Source organism: Ursus americanus, chromosome 24, assembly GCF_024610735.1.
Source record: "Ursus americanus isolate L20-20 chromosome 24, mUrsAme1.1.p, whole genome shotgun sequence".
In the NCBI taxonomy this organism is placed as follows: Eukaryota; Metazoa; Chordata; class Mammalia; order Carnivora; family Ursidae; genus Ursus; species Ursus americanus.
The window spans coordinates 6,167,545-6,184,356 of NC_142150.1; the positions used below are offsets into that span (position 1 = coordinate 6,167,545).

The 16,812-nt window shown below is 33.6% G+C and overlaps 1 protein-coding gene across 29 annotated transcripts in view; it reads right to left on the reverse strand.

Annotated features, from left to right (window-relative positions):
- Positions 1-16,812, reverse strand: part of SOX6 (SRY-box transcription factor 6) — a 586,648-nt gene that overhangs the window by 456,112 nt on the left and 113,724 nt on the right. For 7 of the 29 annotated variants that reach the window (XM_087855326.1, XM_087855324.1, XM_087855325.1 and 4 more), the window contains one exon: positions 10,363-10,444. The exons of the other annotated variants lie outside the window; for them this stretch is intronic. The gene's annotated coding sequence lies outside the window, so the exon portion shown is untranslated. The remainder of the gene's footprint in view (positions 1-10,362; positions 10,445-16,812) is intronic. 29 annotated transcript variants of the gene reach the window in all.

A 16,812-nucleotide genomic window follows, 5' to 3' on the forward strand; every position in this document is an offset into this window, starting at 1 on the left:
AAATCAGCTCAAGTCCAGCATTAAAAAATTGATAAAACTTTAATAAATACATTATAAAATATTAATAATATTATTGATTCCCTCCCTTCTTCTTATACATATGTACACTTTTATACACTATTTAAGTTAGGGGTAAAACAATCATACTGGTAGCAAAGACTCTCTTAATTTTGTCCTATATACTATAAAAAAAGACTCACGGTGTTGTACAGAAATTAATGTTTTTGCATCGAGTAGTTAAAACCTTCTCCAACATTTAAGGCTAGGCATCTTAGGCCTACCAGCAATCCAAATGCTTCAAATGCCAATTATCAAAACAAGTTATATTGTGTTATTAACCCATTAAAAGTTTCCTAAAAAAGTTTCCCAAGAATGCATAATTATATTGTTTTTTAACATGAAATATGCTCAATGTACATAGCAAATGCAAAAAGAAAAAAAAAGAAATTTTGAGGAGTGATATTTAGAAAACTAAAATTAGTAAAGTAAAAAGCAATGAAAAAACTGCCATGAAAGAGAGTCATTGATAATTTAGCTAACTTGTTCCTCCTTCAAAATAGATTTAACTTCCATGTATTCAACCTACAGATTCTATATCATAAATGTTAAGATTACTCATAGCCCCAAAAACATGCTGGCATTTTATCATGCTTAATAACTGAAGACATTCTTAAGGTGAAAAAGGAGTTTGTACACTTTAAGAAATGACTGTCATGAAACTGAGCACTCCCTTGGGTGCAACAAACTTTAAATAATTTGTGAATCAATTAACTGGCGACTCTCTTCATAACACAGATTTCACACTCCCAGGTCACTGCATTATCAGCCTGATACGAATCATAACATTTTGGAGAAAAGTTCATAATTGAAATCATTAATTAATTTAACAGGACTTTTAGTTATGCATTGCATTAAACAGCTGTAAAGGAGCAGAGATTAATTAGTTGTTTCTCTGACAATTTTCACTGCTGCTATTACTTGGTGGAAAACTTTTCAACTTGTAAAGCACATCATGCTCTCTATAATCTGGTAGTGACCTACTGAAGCAATTTAAAGTTGAAGGAACTCTAATTTCTTTAAAATGAAGTCTGGAACGCTGAGGTGTTTCTCTAGAAGAAAAAAATAAGTGGAAAATAACAAACATTGTAACGCCTGACCTTCTTTTTATGTGAAAATGAAACCTGCATCCGGAATAAAGTCTTTAAAGTGTATATCATAAGTAGTTCACAGAAATGAAGAAACCCAAACTACAACCAGCTAACATTTTTCGGCAGCTAGCAAGATGATATGCATTCACATACTTTGCATATTCTATGTTTTCTCTTAAAAATAGAAATAAGAACTATTAACCATAAATAAACTGCATTTATGTTAGCACCCAGTGTCTTTACTTCTTAGGATTTAGAGTCATTTGACCGACCTATAAGTTGTCTAGCAAATCCACTGGTTGACAAAGTAAAAGTAAGTTCAAAAAGCAACTCAGAAAGGATGATTTTAAGGAAAAGTGACTAGCAACTCTTTCAATACATCATTCCAAACTCCTTCCACATTTTGTCACTCACTGCACAATTTCATCATTTTAACAGCTTAATATCTCATTTGCTATAGTAAAGGCATTAAGGTGTATCAGGGAGATTCTAATAAAATGGGTTATTTCCTAGAAAAACCCACATCTTACTGAAATTAATTAGTTGAAATTAAATTAAACATTTTCCAGGTTCATATCAGGAAATAATCAATTGCACCACCAAAAACTCTCAAGTGTATTTCTTCAGCCTAATTCCTTTACCCATTTCCTCCACCCCACATGTGGCAATGATATTGAATTCTTACAATTCTCAAAATATACCAAGGCTTTTTAAATGTCTAGGTGCTTTTACAAGTCGTATTCCCTGGAGAGAACATTCTCTATATCGTCACATCCCCTCTAAGTAACTCCATATTACTCCTTTAAGAAGCAGTTCCAATGTTAACCTACTCAATGAAGCCTTCCCCAAACTCTCCCTGGAAAATTTCAAATTCTATGCACCTCACTTCAATCATATCTCAATTCTTTTTTTATATATATATATTTCTTTAAAGATTTTATTTATTTGATAGAGAGAGACAGCCAGCGAGAGAGGGAACACAAGCAGGGGGAGTGGGAGAGGAAGAAGCAGGCTCCTAGTGGAGGAGCCTGATGTGGGGCTCGATCCCGGAACGCCAGGATCACGCCCTGAGCTGAAGGCAGACGCTTAACAACTGCGCCACCCAGGCGCCCCCATATCTCAATTCTAAGACTAATATGTTGTTATATTTTCTCTCTCCCTGTCTCTCCATTAGATTTTAGGCTACTTAAAGGCCGGCTCTAATAGGCTATTCACATTGAAATCTCAAACATGTCTATCTGGAACATATTAAGCCCTCGGTAAATGTCTGCTGAGTTTAAAAAAAAAAGAATGAATAAATGAATATGCACATATTTATTTCCACATTTCATTTCAATAATATTTATTAAGCATCTGTTACAAATCAACCACAGTATTAGGTGCTTGACAAAATCTCCACAAATTTTTAAAGTAAAATATAAAGAAAAGATAGCTCCTCTACCTTTCATCTCACCTTTTTAAACATTTGACCTCACCTATTTTGGGGGGGATTTTATTTAAAAATTGGTCATTATTATCTACTGAAACTTGAAGTGGGAACGCAAGAAGTAGAAATTGAAGTCTTTTAAATATCAGTTCTCTCATTTTCTCCCTACTACTATCCTCTTTTCATACTTGCCCCCGTGGCAATCAAAAAAATATATCATTTGCCAGATTTGAAGTATAAAGGATAAATACGATTCAGTTGCTGAAGTTCAAGATGATGTTCTATGTGTAACCAAATACACTTCGTATTACTTATTTGTACTTTCATATGACCTTCTTCTGATACCTGAGAGACAGAAGGTAAGTTAAACAGGGATGAACTGGTCTTCATTTGGGTGAATTGTAATGTATTTGGGAATATTTAACTTTGAGTCAACCTCAGCTGCTTCCTATAAGCTTGTATCACCTCACCTTACATAAGATCTAATCAATAATATATTCCAAAATTGTTTTCCTCTTAGAAACCAAACTACTCTGAAAAGTGCTATAACTTAAAAACAGAAAGCCAAAATTATGAGGGTGGGAATGAGTAAGTACAAGATACACAATGCAAATACTTGGAATATACTGTGAGGCATGGTGAATGAGTAAAAGTATTGATCTTCTCCACCCTTTGGCACATCAGTGTAAAATTTAAAAATGCTCCTTCACTTTCTCAATATATATCAATATATATCTCATCTCTAATGGGATAAACTTCATTTGTAAAACAGACACACATCTCTATACCAGGGCCACCAAGGTCACCAATTCCCTCCTACTTCAGTCAGGATACCCAGTTACTTTCTTTCAATAGCTAGAGACATCAAGAAGTCAGCCTTATCCCCCAAATTCCATTTCAAGGAATGTGCACTGGTAGAGTGGAAGCAGGAAAAGTCAAATCCTACCACCAGAAATTTATTAAAAGAATGTTATTAAAACAAGATTCAAAATGAGATTTCCTACCAAAACCATTTAACAGACACTAGTTAGCTACTATAGTACTGTTAATAGTATAATTCAGCCATATTATGGGGTAAATGGGTATCAGTAGGTTGCCCAGTGAACCAAGTCACCATCTATAATCTGGTTTCTATAAGAATATCAATTCCAAATTCTAAACAATAAACTTTCAGAACTTTACCTGTTAGTAAGTTGGAGATTGCCTACAAATACAGCCCTATGAATATTTCAGAGATGTCTTTTTGTGATACAGGTAAAGAAATACTAAAAAATTAGGTAGTTAAGTATCAGTCTTTTTAAAATAGGTCGTATGCTCTACAAAAGGGGGAGCAAATTTTTTTAAAAGCAAGAATGCAATATGAAAATTATAAATTACTTCCTCATTTACTATTAGTCAAGTCTGGGATTTTCAAATACAGTACTTGTAAGTATGTATGAACAAATGATTATTAGTGGCTGTAACACATTATATGATGCCAATAAGAACAATAACTATGCCAATACTACGTATGTATAGAGAAAATATAAAACAGTTTCTAAAATTACATGTATTACTACATTCTTCTGAACATAAGTGATTCAGATGCTGCCTTAAAAAAAAACACAGAGTTTCTAAGTTGTGATAACTAGGAAAGTTAACACAACTATAAGTCAACCCATTCTCATGAAAATTCCAGAGAAATAACTAAATACACACTTAACCACCTGTATAACCTAACACATTTTCATATGTGAGCAAGGCTATGTGGATCTATAAAAATGTCATCTGGGCAGAGCTTTGAACATGTAGGATAAGAACTTCTCATAAAACCACCAAATATGGGGTGCCTGGGTGGCTCAGTCAGTTAAGTGTCTGCCTTAGGCTCAGGTCCTGCGATTAAGCCCTGCCCCCCTCCTCCCCTCCCCCATCATGTGCACTCTCTCTCTCTCAAATAAGTAAATAAATAAAATCTTTTTTGAAAAAAACCATCAAATATGTATTATACTGGTATGATCTTCTAATAAAATGATCTTCTAATAAAAGCCAATTTCAAGTGATTTGAGAAAAACTAGCTTGCTATAGAAAGGCAAACAATGTTCACAAAGCCCGGATTCAAAGGAAAAATGGATGAGCATAAATCAAAGTGTTTGTAGGAAACAATACATTAATTTTTCAGTAAACTTACAACAGAATTTTACGTGCCACTTGTTGGCAAGTTGGGGACTGAGGAGAGAAAGATATCAGGCATTAACCTGAGGTAACATAAAGCGTAGCTGAATATGTCATTGTTCTCTCATTTTTAACATAAATATCATTTTCCTCTTGAAGTACATCATACAGGCAAGTAGCTACAGCTAACATATAGAATTTTATGAAATAATCATTGTCTTTGTGTGGAAGGACCTGATAGGAAATGGGTCAGGCCTCTCACACATCAGTTGGGGCAAAAGAAGGAGTACATGGTATTCTTTCTTTGCACCCAAAACAACAAACTAGAAAACAAATCCATTTGGAAAAATTATCTCAAGTTGTGCCAGGAGAAAGAGAGTTAGGGAAGTTTCAGGTTTCTTGTTAAGAAAAACCGACAGCAAGCCTTCATATTAGACTGTATGTGTCTATCCTCTAAGATTATTCAAAAATTTAAAAAGTATTCTTATTAAGAAAGTTAAGTTCAAATGAAATGTTGTTTCTCAAGGATAATTCTAAAAAAGTCTTCAAGGGTTGAGGTTTTTGCCAGTGGTCCTAAGAAAACAATTTACAGTGCTTTAAGTGAAGTAAGGGTAAATGGCATTTCATTGCAATGTGCTGCTATGGCCTCTATGACTTGAACCATACAAATGAGTTTTTCTGGGATTTTGTTTTCCCTTAGAAAGGAAAACAGGAAAAAAATTTTTACATAGTCATGAGGCATAGGGCAAGAAATGGACATAAAATAACCGTTAGATCAGGGTATAGGATCCCCGAAGAAAAGGAAGTAGCCCAGGAGATGTGCACATCAAATAAAAATGGAGAATATGGCTATATCTCAGCTCAAACCAATACTCTCTTTTCAGGAATCATCCCCTCTGGCTCACTACTGACAATCCATAGATAGCATATGAGTGAGATGAGTTCATGAGTAAGATGAACAGGGATGCTCCACAGCAGGTAAATCAATTTGTTTCCACTGAGATAATTATTCTTACTGTATGCCACTACTCTCATGGCATAAACAGGACAGGTGATGACATCCTATAAAATGCAATTTTTACTCTTATACCCCTGACATCAAGATATATAACCCATTCAGCTCTCATGAATTTTTTTTTTTTTTTGCTCTGAAACTATGAGTGGGTTTTTGTTATTGTTGTTCTCAGTTTTTGCCTTTTTAAAAAATGCTATCATCAAATGTGCATTACTCTTAAGAGACTGGGGGAAAATGGGACTGTCATTATTTCAGGCTAGCTGGTCCTACACAAGGACTACATATGTTATTATTTGAGATACCTGAATATAACTGTGTTACTTGGATTTTTTTAAGGTTAACATCTGCATGATATAACCTCTGTGCAGTAACTGTATCCTCAAATAAATGCCCTTTCCCAAATCTCAAGTCCTTTCAGACCTAACATAGGCAAGAGACAAGGAATCACAAGCCTTTGTACCAACAAATAATTTTTCCAACTATAATTCATTAGTACCTTATTCCAAAAGCATATGAATACTTACAAGATGGTTAATCCTCATTAAAAACTAAGATTACATGACATAATTACATGTAAATAAGAAAAATGAATTAAACTCTTACCCTTTCCTATGTCGGGCACTAGTTGTGAATCATATATACAATTAGAGTTATATTGCTAAGCTAAAAATATTGGTAAAGATCTAAAAATGACAAACAGTGCCTTTTAAATTAATGTCTTATTAGTTGAGTGAAGTACACTGACAAAGAATAATTTATGCTTATTCAAACTGCACTCGACATCTTCAGGTGTTTCCAAATGAGCTCACAGAAGAGTGATTAAATGCATCTGATAACAAGCCACACATTGCTGAAATTACTTACCGCCTCATTTTATGATTAATTAAACATGTAGATTAAAGTTGCAAAAGAATTTAGATTAATGAGCAAGTTAAGTCTTGCTGATATAAGTGAATTGGGAATTGGATGCTCTGTGGAACTTTATAAACATGCATTTTATAATGAATAAGACAAGGCTACACGCAGAATCATGGCCACCAGGGCCTTTTGACGATGCAGTCTTTTTTAACATGGTTTGACAGCTTTCAAATAACATTCTTCTATAGGCTTTAAACTTTGTGCTTTGCTGTAAAACACAAGACTACATAACTCATGTATCAGGAGTACGATTATTTTCAAGCTCTCTAAGGTAATGACCCCCTGTAGCAGCAGCTGTTCAGAAAAAATTACAAGCTCAATTGTTATTTTAATCAGAGATAGTTTCATAGTTAAAAGCAGTTATGCAACTTGTAAAATTATATGACACCTCGTCAGTACCTTCTCTTCAACACTCCTTCCTCCAAAAGCAAAACCATCCCAAAAAGTCATAGCTTCCAGAGGACTTATTAGCAAACAGGATCCTCAATCATTCATAAAATATTCAAAGCCATTTATTAGTGAAGTTTCTGTGCTAGGAAAGATAATGTTTAAATTTATGACGACTCTTATCAGCTCCAAGAGTGTGTCAAAATATCTGCTAGGGTTTGCTGAGTCTCCAATTTTTCTCTTTTAAGATCAGTTTTACCTAATCCATGTAGCTTAGACTGTGTCAAAAGCCAAGTTGGACTTTATGATTTTCCAGGGCAAGAGAAATTCAGTTGTTCACAGAGAGGTAGTACATCCTCCTTTGCAAGTGATACAGAAGTGGAGAGAAATTGAGCTTAAGTTACTAAACTAGCTTGTGGTTTAAAATCTATTCCATTTTCATTACTAAGCTTGTAGCACAATGCCATTTGTTATTACCATAGCATAATAAAGACAATCCTAAAATTCATTGAATGGATCCATCTGCTATCTAAAATATACCTCTAATTCTTTTCTACTTATTTTCAGATCTTATGCATGATTCATTTTTTGGCAAGAGTGAGATTTTTGTAGTGTTAAATTTTTTTCTTTTTAATTCAGATTTTTTTTAACTCTAAAGAATTACCAAGAAAATTATGGAAAATTTTACATGAGGATCAAAAGGAAATGTTTCATGACACAGGTGGCAAATTACCATCATTAACCCCTATATTCATCATGTGGACATAATTGCCCATTTGAAGACGTATGCTAGTGAAAATATAATATTGAGACATGAGTCTCTCACTATACTAAAATTTATTAAAAGTTAAAATCAGCTTTATAAGCAGCCAAAACAAAATAGTCTCCATTTGATTTGTTTATTTCCTTTCAGTTTCATTAAGTCAGTGTCTTTCACCAAGTAATGTAAACCACATCTTATCACCACAAAAGGTTATTTTAAATTTATAAGATTTTCCTTCTTGTAATTCAACCTGAATATAATAATAAGGATTTCTAGGTAAAAATATGGACACAAAAACTTCAAGGACCAACTAATACACTTTTTGTTTATATGAAAATTTAAATTTCTCATTTACATCCTTTAAGAAAGGAAATCTGACAACAAAGTGGTTATGTCAGTCCAAAAGAGGCTCGTTAGATATCTAAAAATAATTCCTTTGCAATCGTAAGATGTATTTGGTATGTGGCAGACAGACATAGACTATTCAGACAGTCCAACAAGCCATCAAATTTTAAGAAGCAAGATCTTTCCACTCCAGTCATTGCCATATTATTTCTAGGTCACACAAATTATGAGGTGCGTCCTGGAGTTACTAATAATTTAATAGAAATTGTGTCACTACTATAGCATTTTAATACAAGAAAATATATTTACTTCCCCACGAAAGTAATTTTTGTGAAATAACTTTAAGTCCTAAATACTGAATATACTTAGGTATTACAAGTACTTATTATTATTAGCATGTTTCAGTTTTTCTGATAAATGCTTTATATAGTTTACCTGCATAGAGTACATAAATTTACTGGTTATTTAAAGTTAGGAGTTAAATGTTTACTTGAAACACCGAAATAGGTACTTCACCTTGAAATTTTGAATAAATGGGCAATTTAAAATATCCCAAATCAGCCATAATGTAATACAAAAATTCCTAACAATATTTTCATTAAATCAAGTTGGCAATTTATTATAATACATATTTTTTTATTCTACAACACAGTCATGTGGCCTATGAACCTTGCATTTCTAAGGGGAGATTAATATTTTCTTTATCACATGTACAGGCTGAAAAAAAAGTATAAAACATACTCATCAGAAACTAAAATGAGACAACCAAACTCATTTTTGCATATGATGAGGCCAACGTTTGTCAAGTTGAACTATAAATGCATTAATAACTACAATACTGCCAAATGCTGGATTATTAATATTGTCAGCTCCTCAGTTTCAGTTCATGCCCTGTAGAGTAGTTTTGTATAATTCATCAAAACTTAGTCTCTCAACGCATTTACAAGCATCCTAGGGCAATATGTCTTAAGCTAAAAAGGAGGTAACTCTCAACCAAGCAAACTGTCATCAAGGTCAGTGGGAGGTTCACAAATGCAAAGAACCAATCTATAACAAAGGGGGCAGATGAAGCCAGGTGCCACCCCATGCTAGATCCTTGTCAACTCAGCACGCAGCAGTTGATGAGAGGTGGTTCTTCAGTTGGCAGAATCAGCAACATTATATACTACACCTATGAGTTGTAGATGTTAATGTAAATATTCAAGAGCCAAAAAGAGTGCTAAAAATTGGTTCCCAAACTATTACGGTTTATCACTTTTTATTCTATTAACTGTGTGAATTCTTTAGTTCTCTTAAGCAAATACAGAGTTAGTTAACTAATCCTGAATTTTTTCTTCAGTGAATATATAAAAAGATTTCTCTGTTTTCTAGATTAGTTATGCTAAGTCACTTTTAAATCCCCACGTATCCAAAATATTTTTGTAAGTGCACATTAACAGTGGTCTTGGGGCACCTGGGTGGCTCAGTCAGTAAGCGTCTGCCTTCAGCTCAGGTCATGATCCCAGGGTCCTGGGATCGAGCCCCGCGTCGGGCTCCCCGCTCAGCGGGAAACCTGCTTCTCCCTCTCCCCCTCCCCCTGCTTGTATTCCCTTTCTCACTGTGTCTCTCTCTGTCAAATAAATAAAATCTTAAAGAGAAAAACAAACAACAGTGGTCTTATATAAGGTCTTATATAAGATGATTGGAAATTTAAAGGATGATTATTTTTTAAGGTCAAAGGTTTCTAAGCTTTACTTTGTATCTTATATCACTTCTGTGTATCTTATATCACTTCTTTTTGAAATCAAAACTAATTTTATTCATAAAACAAAAAACTTACACCTGAAACTAATACTATTATATATCAATTATTCATAAATTAATTAATTAATTAATTAAATGCAAATGAATTCAAGATTTGGGAAAATTTAGGATTTCTGATACTCCTCTTTCCAATCCTTTATTCAATACATATGTCCCTTATAAATAGAAGCATTTCTGAAAAATATTGAATTGTGGTAGTAATATGGTTTAATTTGTATGGAAAGTTTAGCCAATAATCCCAATAGTTTTAAATATAACTTAAAAGTAGAAGATGTAAAGAAACTGAGTGTTAAAGTTAGCTAAGCCTTAGTATTGGACCACAAAAATGCAATGCAATCTTCATTTGCCATGGAAGTAGGAAATAAATGGGAACATTTGTTATACTCATAAATTATATATATTATACCTGGGCTCTTATACAAAGTGATGAGGGGTCACAAAGTCCTTCTTGAAGCATTTTTCTTTCCTCATCAGAAGATATAGAATGTCTAAAAAGAAGAAACTAATCGTTATTGGACCCACTATCTGCCAGATATAAAATAAATGTTCTCTATGCATCATATAATCTTCCCAACAACCATAACCATTTTGTAGATGAGGGGATTGAGTTTCAAATAGGCAAAGGAATTTGTCTGGAGTCCAACCAAGTGGTGATGAGAATAAAGCCCTATGAACCCAACTCCAAAGTCCATTTGTTCTTTCAGCTATCTTACACTTATTTATGGCCTACACTATTTTTGTGTTTATGTTATTCTTCACTATCTAGAATCCCCATCTGCTTCTTCTCAGTTAATCCATTCCTACCACTTCCTTCTAAGTTTTACCTATTCCAAAGTATGTTGTGTTCTCAGCAGTTTGTTTAAAAGTTTCTATTACAATAATTCAAGTTATACTGATTCACACAATATACATTAATATAATGTACCCAATGTTATCATCTATATTACAGCAATGTAATCACAAAATGGCTTCACTGACACTACAGTATGTCTCTCCCATTCTCCATTCTATACCCCTCTACCTCTTTCAGATTCATAGGAAATTTACTGCTACTACTAGTGATAGTATTATTATTATTATTATGAATTATTATTATTATTATATTGCCAACTTCAACAAACCACTTTTGCTCTCATGCTGCTCTCTGGATCCCCAAAATCTTACCCTCTGCTTTAATTCTGCTCAAATGTTCTCATACCCCTAAACCACCTCTCTGTCCTTCCCAATCAAAAGTTCTACTCCTGAATACTTCAAAAAAGGTGTAAGACACTTCTGATTATCAAGTATGCAACAAATACCTAAGCATTTACTGTATGCCAGAAACTAAGGATAGAAAAATAAGATAGACATTTTTTGTCTAAAAGCTTACAATCTACCACAAAGGAAGATAAGTAAACCAAAACTTATAACATAGATTTGTGTCATGTAAAAAAAAAAGTGATGTCGGTACAAAAAAAGTAATAAATCATCTGGGTGGTAGTAGTCCAGAAAAGCTTCATATTGAAGGTGGTATATATAGTAAAGCTTCATTGGATAACAGGATGTGGCAGAGAAATAATAGTAATAACCACCTATGATTTAATATTTTCTATGTGAGAAGCACTCTTAGTATAATTCATGATCAATATATATTATGTAAATTTTTTACATATGTGGAGAATTTTGCTTCTGACCAAGATGGACTAACAGGGACTGGATTTACCCTTCTGACTTAAACGACTGGGGAAAAAAATAGACAAAATATAAAAACAACAGTTTTCAGACACAGGACATCAAGCAATGATGAACAGCGATTCCTAAGGGGAAAATATAATGTCATCCCTATGGTTGCCCCAGCTTATCACACGGAGAAAGGAATTACCATCTACAGTGTACAAAGGCAGAGCTTAATGGTGTCAGTGAGTTAAGAAGATGGCACTGGGAGTCTAGAAGGCCAAGGTGGCTATAGTTCGTAGTGCAGAGTAACAGGAGAGAGACCTACACATAGACTAGCAGAAATTTGCAGATTCTCACAACAATTTAGCTGATTACTGATCAGCTCATGTTTGTGAGGAAGCTAACCAAGGTTGGGGAAAGATACGTGTAAAAAGAGCAGAGAGAACAATCCTCAGAACTCACATGAGGCCAGGAATAGTTTATTTTTCCATCAGCAAAAGTTTAAAACTTCATAACACAAGAAGCATTTGTCAAAGTACTTAGAACAGTATTACTTCAGTAGTGAAGATAATTAATCCTAAAGGCTGTACTAGTTTCAAATGACAGAACTTAAAAGTAAGCATTGAAAAGATCAAACTGTTTCCAAGTATCTTAACTGCATACCAGGAAATAAGTCCAAAAATATTTATAGGAATACAGAAACATTTAGTACTCAACAAGGTAAAATGTTGCCATCCAATAAAAAATTACCAGCCAAACACAGAAGGAAAACACAACCCATAATGAGGAGAAAAATCAATCAATTAAAACTAACCCAGAAATAACAAAGATGGAAATGAGTACACAGGGATATTAAAACAGTTATAGTTGCATTCTATTTATTCATGCAACTAAAGGAAAGACTGAACCTATTAAGCAGAGATACTGAATATATTACAAAGACTCAAGTTGAACTTCCAAAAATAAAAAATTCAGTGTCTGAGATGAAAAATACACTGGGTGGAATTAAAAGCAGATTAGACACTGCATGACAAAGACACATGAACTTGGAGACTTATCAACAGAAACAACCCAAAATGCAATAGAGTGGAAAAAATAAGATGAAAAAATGTGAACAGAATCCATGAACTGCAGAACATCTTCAAGCTGCTTAATATATGTGTAATTGGATTCCACAAAGAATGGGAGTAAACAAAAAAATTCTGAAGAAATAATGGCTGAAAATTTTCCAGATGTGACAAAAACTATAAACCCACAGATACAAGAATTCAAAATACCCTGATCTCAAGAATATTAACAAAACTACACTAACACATATAGTAATCAAATTGCTTGCAACCAGTGACAAAAAGAAAATCTTAAAATTAGCCAAGGAAAATGACATATCACATACAGAGGAATGTATATAACAATTATATGTGACTTCTTTTTTAAAACAATGCAAACCAAAAAACAATGGATCAACATTTTTAAATTACTGAACAAAAGAGTGAATCCAAAAATTCTATACATAGCAAAATAAAGATTTCTCAGAAATACAAATGCAGAGGGGCGCCTAGGTGGTTCAGTTGGTTAACCGTCCAACTCTTGATTTTGGCTCAGGTCATGATCTTGGGGTGGTGAGATCGAGCCCCACGTCAGGGTCTCCACTCAGCAAGGAGTCTGCTTGAGATTGCTTCTCTCACTCTCACTCTCCCTCTACCTCTCCCCTGTACTCTCTCTCTCTCTTTCCCTCTCAAAAAAATAAATAAAACTTTTTTTAAAAAAAAGCTCCAGGCAGAAGGTAATGTTACCAAATGGAAACTGAATCTACACAAAGGAATAAAGTGCACTGAAAATGGTAAATATGTGGTAAATATAAAATACTTTCTTATTTTTTAAATCTCTTTAAAATATTATTGACTATTCAAAGCAAAAATAATTATTTTTAAGTTTATAACATATGCAGAAGTAATGTGTATGACAATAGCACAAAGACAGGAGGGAGAAATATAAGTATACTATTGTAAGATTCTTATGCCATATGTGAAGTGAGATAATTTACTTGAAATAAGACTGTGATAAGTCATATAGGGTTGTTATAAATTCTAAAGCAACCACTAAAACGTACTTAAAACAAAAATTAAAAGTAATAAGCCAAGAAAGAATTTTAAAAGAAATCATAAAAAATGCTCAATAAATTAAAAGCAAGCAGGAAAAGGGAACAATGAACAGATGGTACAAATAGAAAACAAAGAGCAGATTGTGTATTTAAACTCAACCGCATCAGTAATCACATTAAGTATAAATGGTCTAAATATCCAAATTAAAAGGGAGGAATTGTCATACTGGATAAAAAGCAAGACTCAACTGCATGCAGTCTACAAGAAATTCACATTAAAAATGAAGACACAATACTTTAAAAGTGAAAAGATGGAAAATATATTACCCATAGTACCACTAATAAAAAGAAAGCTGCAGTGGCTATCAGAGAAAGTAGATTTCAGAGCAAAGAATATTACTAGTGATAAAGGGATCCTTGTATAATGATAAAGGGGTCAATTCATTAGGAGGATATAATGACCCTAACATCCATCCACCTAGTAGAGCTTCTAAGTACAAGAAAGAAGGGTGCCTGGGTGGCTCAGTCGGTTGAGCATCTGACTCTTTGTTTTGGTTCAGGTCCTGATCTCAGGGTCATGTGATTGAGACCCTCAACGGGACAGGCTCTGCTGCCCAGCAAGGAATCTGCTTGGGATTATCTCTCCCTGCCCCTCCCCAACTCATGCCCTCTCTCTCAAATAGATATCTCTTTTTTAAAAAAAAAATAATAAATACAAGAAAGAAAAACTAATAAAATTTCAAGGAGAATTATAATCAGAGTTTTCAATATCTCTCTCAGGTAATGATAGAACAAGTAGATAAAAAATCAGTAAGGATATAGAAGACCTGAATGATACTATCAACCAACTTTACCTAATTTACACTTATAGAACTTGGCACCCAACAAAATAATTAGGAATTCAATAACAGAAAGATATCCAGAAAATCTTTAAATATTAGGAAATAAAATAATACTTCTAAATGACCCACAGATCAAGGTAAAAATCAAAAAGGAAATTAGAAAGTATTTTGAACTGAATAAAAATGAAAACACCACATATCAAAATTTGTGGGATGCAGCTAAAGCAGTACTTAAAAGTAAATTTATAGCAGTGATACCTATACTGAAGAAGGTCTCAAATTAATGATCTCAGCTTTCACCTTAAGAAACCAGAAAAAGAAGAGCAAATTAAACCCAAAGTATACAGAGAAAAGGAAATAATAAAGATTAAAAAATCAGTAAAATAGAAAGCAGAAAAGCAATATTAAATTTTGATATGTTGTGTATACATTCTCATATTAGAAATAAGAGAGGTGATATCACTAGGAATTCTACAGACCTTAACAGGGTAGTAAATATTATGAACTCTATGCCAATAGATTCAACAACTTAGATGAAATGCTCTTAAATAAAGTCCATAACTCAGATGAAATAGATAACATAAATCGCCCTATATCTATTAAAGAAATTGAATTTTCAGTTAAAAATCTTCCCAGAAGAAAACTCCAAGCACAGATGGCTTCATTAGTGGAATCTTTTAACTATTCAAAAAGAAATAATACCTATTATACACAAACTCTTCCAGAGAAGAGGGAACACTTCCCAACACATTCCATGAGGCTACAGCAATCAAGTAATCAAGATAGTGGCATTTAAAAAATAGAAAAATAGATCAATGGAAGAAAATAGAGACTCGAGAAATAAACCTATTTGTAGATGATCAATTGATTTCCAACAAAAGTGCCAAGGTAATTTAATGGGGAAAGGACAGCCATAAGCAAAAATAAAAACCTCAAACTATATCTCACCCCATTACCAAAATTAACTCAAAACGAATCACAAACCTCAATTAAAAGCTTAAACTATAAAACTTCTAAAATAACACAAAGGGGAAAATCTTAGTGACCTTGGGTTTTGCAAAATTTTCTTAAATGTGACACAAAAAGCATGATATGTAAATAAAATATTAAATTGGGCTTCATCGAGATTTAAAACTTTTGCTCTTCAGGACACTTAAAGTTAAAAAGCAAGTCACAGACTAGTAGAAAATATGTGCAAAACATATATCCAATAAATAACTTGTAACTTAGAATATATAAAAACTATTACAACTCAATAAAAAAGAAGACAGCCCCATTAAAAAAACAGCAAAAGATTTAAGGCACTTAAGGTAGATGGATGGCAAATAAGCACATGAAAAGTGCTTAACATCATCAGTTATTAGGGAACTACAAATGAAAACCACTTGTAAGCCACTTGCATGGCTAAAATTGAAGAGTAAACATACAAAGTGTTACTAAGGATGTGACAACTGTAACTTTCATACATTGCTACTAGAAATGTAAAATGGGTGTGGGGGCACCTGGGTGTCTCAGTCAGTTAGGTTAAGCATCTGCCTTGGGCTCCCATCATGATACCAAGGTCCTGGGATGGAGCCCTGCATCAGGCTCCCTGCTCAGCTGGGAGTCTGCTTCTTCCTCTCCTTCTGCCCCTTCCCCTGCAATGGCAAGGTGCTCAGTGTGTCAGGAGGCTAAGGTGCATACACAGTTGAATGGAAGACAGAGATGACCAGAAACTGTAGGTCTCCAAAAAAAGAATAATGCCCATTTTCCTTCCACCAATTGCAAGGTTCCTGACAGGAAGAAGGAATAATGGCCAAAGCATTTCCCAGGAAGGAACTGTTAGGTTTTGTTTGTACCAGTCACTTTTTTGCTCTTCTTTTTCATATATGTACATTTTATTTCCTCCCACAAATAGATTATAAATTCCTAGGGACTAAAACTTCCTTTTCCATTTTAAATTCCACTTGATGTCCAAAGAGTCCTGAATTCATATTCTTATTGAGTGAATGAATAAATGAATGAATGCATATTAGTGTTAGTCTGAATGATAAAGTAATGAGAATAACAAGGATCATTTACGAAATCAACTTGACTTTTTCCCATTCTCTTGAAAAAGTCTATTTTTTCTTAATTTTTATTTTCATAAGTCTTTTCTTGCTCATGAGTAGACTATTTTCCTGCACTATTTCCTCTTCCCTTGAAAGAGAAAGTAGAGAGGGCCTATATCCTAAGTATAACATGTGCTGCGACTACACCTTCTGTGAAGGACAAAATA